The following is an 11,269-nucleotide window of genomic DNA, read 5'->3' as shown; positions in this document are numbered from 1 at the left end:
GGGAAAGGGATGCTTTTTAGCAGGTGTGAATTAGCAAAGCTAGAAACACATACCAACCATTAACAAACTCTGGAAAGCTGAGGTTTACTCTTGGCTATGTCACAGACTCATTTTGCAAGCCCAGGCCTGGGCCAGCCTTGCTTAGAACAACCAGACTTCCAGAGACTTCCAGGTAGCATCAGATCAGGACTGCTATTCCTTAGCCTCAGCTGCTCATCTGTCAACTGGGAGTGAAAACATTCCCTGTCCGCCAACCTTTCTCTGTCGGTGTTCTTCAGGTTGTAAATCCTCCTAACAGAGGCTGGTACTTTTAATGCACCTGTACAGTACATCATGCAGCAGGGCCTAATTTCACAGGCGTTCTGTAAACATTCTCCTAATACAAACTAATGATAATGAGTTTTGATAGGGCAGCCTTATTTTTTTTCTAAAACATTGATCAGCTGTTATAATTGTATACACAGAAAAAGTATAGACAACTCTGGAATAGTTTATATCCTCTCTGGAGCCAGGAGGCAGAAAATTCTACACCTTTTCCTGGATATTCACATTTGCAAGTCGTTTTATGAGCTTCCTACTGGTAAATGCTCATCCTTGTCATGGCAGAAGCTCTGAAGTCGAGTGGAGGAAACTTTATCAGAATTGCTTTGCCAGTGGAATCTCCGGAGGAAGGAAGAGAATATTTCAGTTTATAACAGTCTTCCTTCACAGGGGCTGTCTGAGACCTCTTGTCTGCAGCAGATAAAAAAAAAAAAAAAAACAAAAAAAAAAACCCACACACAGAAAACCAAAGCCTAAAAGCAGTATGCCTTTTTTTAACCCCAGCCAAAAAAAAAAAAAAAAAAAAAAGACTGCCTCTTTTTGTTGGCAGTATTCCCTTATGCATCACCGATACGGGGCTCTTTTTGGTTTTTCCCAGGAAATTCTGCCATTCACTGATTATATTTTTATCTCATTTTAATATAATGGAAGACGAATACAAATACAAAATTTTCAGAAAAAGGAACACCTGAAAAGCATTTTCAAAAGCACACAACTGAGGTGTTAAAATCTCTTTATTAAAAGTCAAAGGCACTTAAACACTTCAACCCTGTTGTTCAGGAAGACTGGGATTCCTTTGAGGTAAAGCTGATGTTGGATCCTAAGTTACATAGGTATTTCAGGAAAAATACCTCTAATACAGTTACTTAGGTTGAACTGCAGATACTCAAGCTAGAAATGCCATCCAGCCTGCCTCATAGCTGGTTTCCATGTTACCGATTTATTCTCTTCCCATTGTTATTTCACATTTGTGCTTTTTTTCTTCCCTTGCCAATTCATTTGATAACATAACAGTCACATTTCTTGTGCTGTACTGAGCTGAGTGCAGTTGTCCACTCTCCTCTTGTACTACATAAACACATAGTTCCTTAAAATTAATCCAATTTCTCTCTGCCAGAAAATTGGGAGACTCTAAACCTAAATCAAGTCAAAATTTTAGAAATGCTGAACCCTTCGTTTCCACAAGTGAAAGCCCAGCTTTTTACAAGTGAATAGAAATACTTCAGATCATCTCTTCCTTTACAAACAGAGGTGCCTAACAAGGATTATCTAGTAGCAACTAATTTTCCAGTTGGAAGGTTTACTCAATAGGCCACTATGAGACACAAAAGGTAAGAAAAGGCTATTATAAACACATTAAGGGTAAGAATAACAAAAAACAGTAGGTCTGCTCTTTAAAGAAGGACAGCAATTGACAGAGGACATGTCAAATGTCATTTCTTTCTATACAGAGAAAAGTTAACAGATACTCACTGCAGTAGTGTTATGCACTGGGAAAAGAGAACAGGTCAGAGTAGAGAAAGACTGGAGTGAAGACTATTTAGGTTAGTTACAGTCAATCGAGTTACTGGTTAAGGATCCAAACCCTCAGTAATTACCTTTGAGAGTATGGGGAAACGTGTCAGAGGGCAAGAAAAGCAAGTACTGCCTCTCTGTGTCTAGGAAAGGAAGATCAAGGCAATTAGAAGCCAGGCCTCCCATGTGAGCACCTAGAGAAGATACTAGAGCCATACCGAAAAAGTTTTAAAGAAAGCAATTGAAACATCAGCAGAAGGCTACTAAGCTGTCAAGAACAGCTGACATTGATATGACTGATTTATTCTTGGCAGATCAATCTAGTTTGTACTTCAAGGCTGAGGGAGTAACAAAGAAACAATAGTGCGCTATAGTTTGCTGTAATTAATACTTTTAATACTGTCACATGAGACATCCTTATAAGCAAACAAGTGAAAGAGCACTTAGCTGAAATCACCATAAAATGAGCATGCAAGAGATGCAACCACTACACAAAGGGCAGTTTTCCCAAGATCACTGTCAGTCTGAGAGGACTAGACAAATAAGCCCTGCAAGGGCTTATCCTGAACTAACTTGAGCTAATTTAAGTTGGATGGCAAATTATTATCTAAAATGCTTAGAAAATTTACAGATAACACCATGCTTTGAGGAACTGCAAGAGTTCCAAAGGACCAATGTAGGACTCAAAGATTTGGATAAATTAGAGACCTGATACAAAAGAAATGAGGACAAATCAATAGAAACAAGCACAATGGTCTTCTTCTAAAGAAACCAAACCAAAACAAACATGGAAACAAATGGGGAAACTGCTGGCTAGGCAGTTTCTCTACAGGAGCATTGTAGAGAAGGAGTTACAGCAGACCACAAATTCAATATGGGTTAATAATTTGTCATCATTTTTAAAGATAGGATATGTAGTGTTCTGATATGTAGTAACAGGGATGTTTTATTTAAGACAAAATTTGCAATTATTCCATCCAATCTGCCATTGCCAAATTTCATCTGCTGTACTGCACCTAATCTTAAGTACTGGAATTTTTGAAAGCTACAGGCAGACGAAATACAATCAAATCCTGAGCAACACAGTCGACATTATTTAGAACGAGATCAAAGTTTTATTCTCCTTTGGAAAAGAAACTAGGACCATCTCATAAAATCTTGACACCCTGCACTATTTTCGTAACAAAACCAAACCAAATTTTAAGATTCACTGATTTTATTTCTTATTAATACCCCCATTTTATTTGCTTCCCTGAAAACATATCTGAATGCTTGACTGACTTGTAAGGAGATTGTAACAGATCTAATCTTCCAAACTAGCTCTCCACAGATCACAGTTCAAGTAACAGATGCTCAGAAAACATGGCTTATGTGCAAACACCCAAGGCATTTAACTGTTTTATTCCCACCCCACTGTAGAAGAGGATGATAAGAGGAAAGAAATCCATACAATCTTCTAAAATCTAAAAGATATTTTAGAGTACTTAGGAGGCATGTGATCAACAATTCTTTATGTCCCCTTGGTGCATAACAAGTAGTGGTTGGACTGATTTGTAGTGACAAACTTTTAAAGGAATTTTTTCTAAATAAGGAGGCCATGAAATGCCAGAACAGGAGTTTTGTAGAGTTCAGCTTTCTGTTGGAGATTCTTAAGTCTTGGTTTGAGAAGTATTTGTCAATATCTTTATCAGTATCTTATGAAAATGGGATACAGTAGGAAATTATTTTAGATTCTCTAAAAATCTCTGCAGAACTTGCTGAAATCACAATGATAAGACAAATACAGGATATGGTGGAATCTCAAGTAATCAGAATATATACATGTACATATGTACACATAGAAAGAGACAGAGATTCATTTTCCATGTCTTTTTTAAAGAATGGTTCTTTACCTACATTATAAGATTACATCTGCATTTAAATATTTCTAAGTCTTCCTTCGTAAACGTTTTAATGATGCTTTTATGTCAACAGACAAAAATAGACTATTAAGTACCTCTGAATAATCCCGTTTCATCTCTCTTCTAGGAGCTATATTTGTCATTCCTAAATTAAAACACTTCATAAGTATTTATGTCAAAATAGTCTGTATAACAGACATTTATCACACGGCAAAGAGCTGTAAAAATACTTGAAATTTTGAAGCCATGGAAAAAACTCCAGCTTCGCCCACAGTAATACTCAGTAGAAGAGGAAGAGCAAGAGCTTTAGCGAGCCTTCAGGGGAAAAAGAGTTCTTCTGGTGCCAGTAGTGAAGGTGTTTCCTGTTTGGAGAGGAGTTTGAAACACTAATTCTTTAAAAATTCAGAGACAAAAGGTCTAAGGCACAAGTTTTCCCTGAAGTCTAGATGGGAAGAAGAGATAATTTCCAAAAACATACACGTCACTCAGCCTCTGTCTCTCATTAAGTGAAAATACAGTAGGCAGTGCAACTGCTACAAAGAAGCTGGAATTTCTCAGGCTGCCTAAGGCAGTCACCACTCTGTCTGGAGTGAAAACCTAGGAGCCAGAAAATCTTATCTCCACTTCTCATTTCGGGAACTGTCTGATGTGACTCATACTGCTCAATTTCCTCCAAACAGGCAAAAATACACATTCAAGAATCTAACCTGAGGCCAAGGATCACTTGCACTGGCAAGGTGCGATTCACTGCATTGAAATATAGAACAAAGGAGCAAACAACTCACACCTTGAGTTAAGCTAAAAGCAGGACTGGTCTTAACATCATGCATACACGGCTGCCTCCAGTTGCAGGTGGAACTGATCCCATGCAGAACTTGATGGCTTCTAATTCTACTGTTGCAAATTATGGCAGAGAAGCTGTTGGAGCCTTGTCACCCTTCATGCACGTGTAAGAAAGAATAACTATATAACCCATGCATTGACCCAGCACTGTTGATTTTACCGCCCAGGTCTGTTCCATAGTCCCACACTCACACAGCAGGTGAGATGTCCCAGATGTGACACTGATGGGGATGCTGGCTCTGAGGAAGAGAACAGTTACAGCTTTTGGCAAATGGAAGGAGTGAGAAGAAGCTTCAGGATTAGGAGAGTAAGCAGGTGGCTGGTTCTGTAAAAGTTGTCATCATAAGAAATGCTTTTTGTTTTGCAAATTCTTTGCATAGCTTCTGCCTAACTCTGTTCGCAGAAAACACTGTTTTGACTTACGAGATAGCATGTGAACTATCGGCAGCACTGGAGTGCCAACATGACCCTCCATTCTCCATTCGCAGCATTATGAAGGAAAGACTACAAAAAAGGATGAAAAGGGCAGTAGCTTCACATCCTTACCTATACATTGGACCACTAGTTTATGAACTCCAAGCTTCAGGTCTGTTCTTTTCAGTGCTTAAGTCAGTTTCAGGTAAATAGTTTTTATACATTAATGGACACAGTATTTAATGTGTTTGAGTCCATAACTAAAGCAATGTTCAACAATAATTTTTTAATCATTAAATACAGCACCTGAGAACTTCAATATTGTAATTTCTCAGGTTTCTCCCTAAGTTTTCAGCCCAAATTGCCCACCTCAGGAGCTGTGCTGCTCTAGGAAGAAATGTCTGCTAAGCAAGCTTCAGAGGTCACTACAGATATTTTAGTCCTTAATTTTTTTGCTGGGAAATAAGCAGTAAACAAACTCTCCAAGTGTTATCTGCAGCAGGTCATAACCTAGAGAGCCACATTTTTGAAGGATCTAGAAGTTTTGGATCGTGTACCTAAAAGGTGCTTTGAGTGATACCAAGCTCTGTATTTGAAGACAAGACCCACAGACTATTATCACTGTCCGATGCCATTTATAAAACCAAGGTCCATCACCAAAGCTACTGGTATTCTGTGGAATGAGAGCTTATCACTTGGTATCTGAAATCTTTAAAGCAGAAGACCAAAGTACAAGTAACAACTGTACAGCACTGAGAAATAAAACCTGACCCACGAACAGCTGGCAAAGGCCTATCATTCATACTACTCCTGACTTCTCTCAGTCAGTAGACCATGAGAGAACAGAAGTTCCTGAATTAAGTACTCTTTCATGGGCATTCTAGCCACTCCACCACAAGTTTGCCACAATCATACCATCCGTGAATTATTCCAAGAAAGAATTTTATTCCTATCAGCCAGACACGTAATTGCTTTTTAGGACAAGCATGTTTTACATAAGATCATTAGTGGAGGGTACTTCAATTGATGCATATAGTAGTAGTTTCAAGAACGAAGAAATTCATCCCTAACATTGAAAGCGATGGCATTAAATTGCTCTATTTTATTATCTCCTGGGCAAAAACCAGCACCACAAGGCTTTTTAAAGTTCCAGTTAACTGGTGTTAAGATCATTAGGACTTTCCTTATTTCCTGGGCCTGAAAACAATACTTTAACTTTCCAGTGAAGACTTTGCTCTTCCGTCACCTCTAGATTTCTTGACTCATCAGGAAGGGTGAGTCTGCCACCTACCCTGAAATTGCTGCACTTTCATATTTGAGCCAAAAAAGCAATCCACAGAATCATTTTTCTCAAATGCAAAGCATGTACCCCACCTCACACACCCCATTGATAACTCTTCACCAAAAGGATTGTCAAGCACTGGAACAGGCTGCCCAGGGAAGTGGTTGAGTCACTGTCCCTGGGGGTATTTAAGTGCTTAGGGATGTGGTTTAGTAGTGGACTTGGCTGTGTTAGGTTTACAGTTGGACTCTATGATCTTAAGGGTCTTTTCCAACCTAAATGATTGATTCTGTGATTCTATATTTATCCTTCCTGGTGCATATTAGTTGGATTTTTTTTCCCTCTCATTTAGCAATAGGCATTTACTCATCTTTTGTAGTCACATATGATTGCAATCAGTAGCACAGTCTGGTTCTTTAGACCACAGAACTAATAATCAGCTAAGATTACTTTCATAATAGGTTAGCAGGAAGTGAAGGCATTGTCATTTATCACCTATAAAATAACACTGGGCCTGCACGCAACATTCTTATTTGAAGCAGTTAAGAGTTCAGTTTATTTGTACTTCTTCTAAGCAACAACATCCCCATGATGTTAGGCTGGGTACATAAACTACAAAGGAGATGCTACCCTACTGTCAAAATAGAATGAAAGATCCAGATTTATGCCCACGTGAAGATAAGTAAATTAGGACTGCAGTTGCTCTATACCCTCTAGAGTCAAAGACAGACAAAGGTTTATCTAAAGGTCAAGTCAAAGGAGATCCATTCTCTCTCTGTTAACAAAAATGAGAACAAATGCATTTGCTTAGATGCTTAAAGCAATGGGAAAAGAATTCAGAACAAAATCGACAGTATTGTAATTTTTCATCTCTTATCCAGGTTGTACCATTAGCTACTGAAAATACAAAATAAAAGTTAAACCACCAGTTCTGTGGGTTTGCTTCTATCCTCTAGAGCAGGATTCAGTTTTCTTCCCCTGAAATAAACCGTGTACATGCCCTTTTCAAGGCACTTCCCTCACTCACTAGGGTATGTAATTTAGTAACATGGAGTAACAAGAATACGTTCCTATGTATACCAAACACTACTCTGACCTTGGCACTCACTGAATGCCAGCATTTGGGAAAGCAGCTCTTCATTCTTTTGCTCTGCATGCAACACGCCTTCTCTCAGAGCAGAATTACTGCTATAGCTAAACCAGCCCACAGACACGAATATTAGCAAATCACCACAAGAAATAAAAATAATCTACCTTTTTCCTTCAATCTATATCCAGAATTCTGCAAGTAAGACTTCATACAATTACATTCCCCATCCATCTTTTCTTCTTCATTCTGATTTTTTCCTGATATTTTTTTTTTCCTGCAATCCCAACACTGTGATTAAGGAAGGACAGTTTCCATGCTGGGTACCTCCAGCCCTAAAACCACCATTCAAAATATCCCCATATCTCTGCTCCATGAATGGAAATACATGAGTTTATCTTGAAGAAAAGCAGCTGCAGCTGAAAGGCCCCTATATTCAGGATGTCATATATCCCACATAAATCAACTCTGATGAATTAAACAACTCATTCACACTGTTCATCTCTACAGACCACAAAGTAACAGCTGGGCTTCTGGAATCATCACCTGCACACCATGCTTTCATCATGCCCCCAACATATGCAGTAATGCATGGACACTAACGGCAGGGAAGGACAACCAAAGGACAGCAGAGCCCCGAAAAGAAACCTAGCAGATTGGTTTCACTGACCAAGGGCATTCTAGGGAGGGGAGCTTGTGTTCTGTATGTCAAAGACTAGCACTCCTGTGACAGGCAGGTGTTATCTATGGTCATTCAGAAGGAGAGCTAGAGGAATGACATCTCCTGGTAGGAAACTCTAGACTGTTCAAAGAGTAGAAATATTCCATGAAGTCCCTTCTAAAGAAAAACCTTTCCCGGTGCCTGTTAGAAATTTGTGTTGAAGTCTGGGGAAGAGGAAGCAGCTAGGAAGGCTCAGAAAGGATGTGATAGGCTCTTTATAAGTATCAGGAAAGTAAAGGAGGTGATCAAAAGTTTTCTGTACATAAAGGGATAAAAGTGGTACAAAAACCCCAAATGGATACAAACCATCTGTGAGTAAATGTAGACTGGAAATAAGAAGGAATTTTCTAGCCAGCAGATCAATGAGGTTATAAAACTGCCTTCTATGAGTAGCAGAACAAAAAAACTTGGTTTTCATGCAGATCTTGGTCAATTTCTGGAAGGGATCATATCAGAGCATTATTCATGAAAGCACGGTGTGAAGGACTCAGCAGAGGTCCTTTACACTCCTGCATGCTGGAGGTTGGCTTGGATTCTTAATCTTAAGTGCAAAAACCAAGCCTCTGGTTTCGGAACTGACTATACATACACAGGTCGAAAAGATATTAATACCAAGAGAGATAATGTTATTACCCTGCATTTGTTCCGGCTTCTTTGCTAATCAACAGCTGTTGAAGAAAAAATCTTCATTCAAAGCCTATTAAAGAGTGGGCCAAGCAGCAAAGCAGACCTGTGATCTTTGCTGTCCATGATAGTCATAACTTACAACAGTGTATTTCATTTGCACCAGTGTATTAAGCACTCTTCTGCTCAACTCAAGGGTGTACTCTCACTCTGGGATAAAAACAATTTGCAAGTACAGCTGAAAGTTAACCCTCCTTTTATTTTCTCTCTTGTGAGTTACATGTGATGGAACTCACCTACTTCAAAATTATTTTCTTAATGTTTTCCTGCAATACAACAACGGGCCAAACACATCCTTACATCTTGTGCTCTGCTGTCAAAGAGCTTCAATAAAAGGAAAAATTTATAAAGGTGGAGTTTAAACTGATTGTTTCCCTTTTCCTGACTCTGGTAACCTGGATTGGCCTAATGGCTTGACAGAATCCCCTGATGAGCTTCACTGCAGCACACTGTGTATTTAACACATTTGCATAAAACTAATATTCCTTTTCTAGTCACTTGCTGTTCAGAGGGTAAATAGCAAAAAAAAATATGAGGATGATACTCCCGGGTCACAGGTTTTTTGCCTATTCTCAAATGAAACGTTACATTTGAGCTTGAGCTGCAATCCAGTTTCTTCCTTTTAAGCTGTCAAGTAAGTGTAGTCTGGGCACTGAAAGCAAGCTGGAAATAGCAGGGCCAAGACCTGCGCAGTAAATTGATCTCAGGCTTTGGCAGGATAAGCCAGTCGGGTCTGAACTCCGTGTTTCTGCAGCCAGACAACTTCTGCTCTACCTGAACTTGTTCAATTACAACTGGCCTTGATACCCCCACATACAGCCACAGTACAACCTCACCTATTCTTCCCCATCCTTCATTTCAATCCTAATTGATAAAACAAGTGACAGTTGTCACTAGTCAATAATAATTTCTCAAAAATTCCACTCAAGGCCAAATTAGCTTTTAACTACAGATTAGAAAGTCTCATGCATATCATGCACAGCCATCATGCACAAAGGCTGACCCATTTGGGCTTTCAACCCAGGCTTTTCGAGGGATCCTTTCTGTTACTGGATTAATCCGAAAGGGAAGCCAGGGAGTTTTCTTTGTAACCATCAGTTACTGTATACTAAACTTTTCCACTTAGTGACTTTAGCTGAAGGCTGTAAAACACAGAACAGAACACAGGGGAAAGGAGTCATCTCAGATACTCAACCTGTCTGAATGTTGCAGTGTGAGTCAAAATGTAATTTAGTCTCAGAGCTCAACTCCTGACATTCAGCCCAGGAGAGCAGCTGAAATGCTGTAGGTAGTGCTTTGCCTGAATTTTAAAGGTTGGTTCATGACTCAAGTCTAATTGAAAAATACTGTTACTGACTACACAGAACTGATCTGGAGAAATGGGGGGAGAAGCTATGAACCTTCTATCCACAAGGATTCTCTTTGGTGAATATCTAATCTTTGCATGCCTGAAAATGTTTAAGTGGCAAGTCCATTTACACATTCATAAGCACACATACCTAAAGTAAAAAAAAAAAAAAAAAAAGGCTGTTTTTCACTGCTTTTTCAGTAATCTTAGCGCTTGAATTTCATAGAATAGCCCATGTTGGAAGGGACCTCAAAAGATCACCTGGTCCAACCTTTCCTGGGAAAGGAAGCCTAGATGAGATTATCTAGCACCCTGTCCAATCGCATCTTGAGAACCTCCAGTGGTTTGCCCTGCTTTATACATGCACAGCCTTTTCAGTGGTATTTAAAGGGAAGGCTAGTAAGAGACTCAACCTTTCTGCTTTTATGGCAAAGGTTTTAGAAATCGAGTTGGCAGATGTGAGTCCTACAACAGCCATCAGCTATACAGCAAGAAGAGGAGGGAAAGATGTCAAACATAAGGAATGGCTAACTGGGCAGAACTGCTCTGGAAATCCTTAATAAGATGCAACACCCACCTTGCTCTGCTAGCACCTCTGCCTCAGGAACTCCCAGGAACCTATCACTTGATGCAACTATAGTATCGTATGTGTTTTATTGCAGATATTCTACGCATGCACTAGCTGAACTGCCAATACATAGGAAGAAAATGTAGCTGCATTTATACTACCCAACTGTGCTTTCCTCATAACACATTTAAGCTACTGATTTGATTATTTTTAACGTTTTTTAGCATGCCTTTAGCACATTCTTCTGCTGTTAGGTTTGATACTGGCACGTAACTGGATTCCTTAAACTACATTCAGAATTTGTTGAAAAACTACCATTTAACATACTCATGTAACAATCTATGTACTTAAACCCACAGTTTCCACCCTTTTCAGAGGAAAATACTAGTTTGAATCATAGTTTGAGCTACTGAGTGTTATAGGGCTAGAAGATATAAAGACTTAAGATAAAGTAGCTGTATTTTGATGTGTCAAGCTACTGCTTACATCTAGTAAACACTCCAGAGCTCATTTTTAAGGGCACTGCACTCACAAGTGGAAGCCTCCTCCAAGATTATTTGAAGACTGTTTGTCCACTTCAGTAGC

This window comes from Cariama cristata, unplaced genomic scaffold (genome assembly GCF_000690535.1).
Source record: "Cariama cristata isolate BGI_N322 unplaced genomic scaffold, ASM69053v1 scaffold14069, whole genome shotgun sequence".
In the NCBI taxonomy this organism is placed as follows: domain Eukaryota; kingdom Metazoa; phylum Chordata; class Aves; order Cariamiformes; family Cariamidae; genus Cariama; species Cariama cristata.
Note: the sequence above shows the minus strand (reverse complement) of the source record.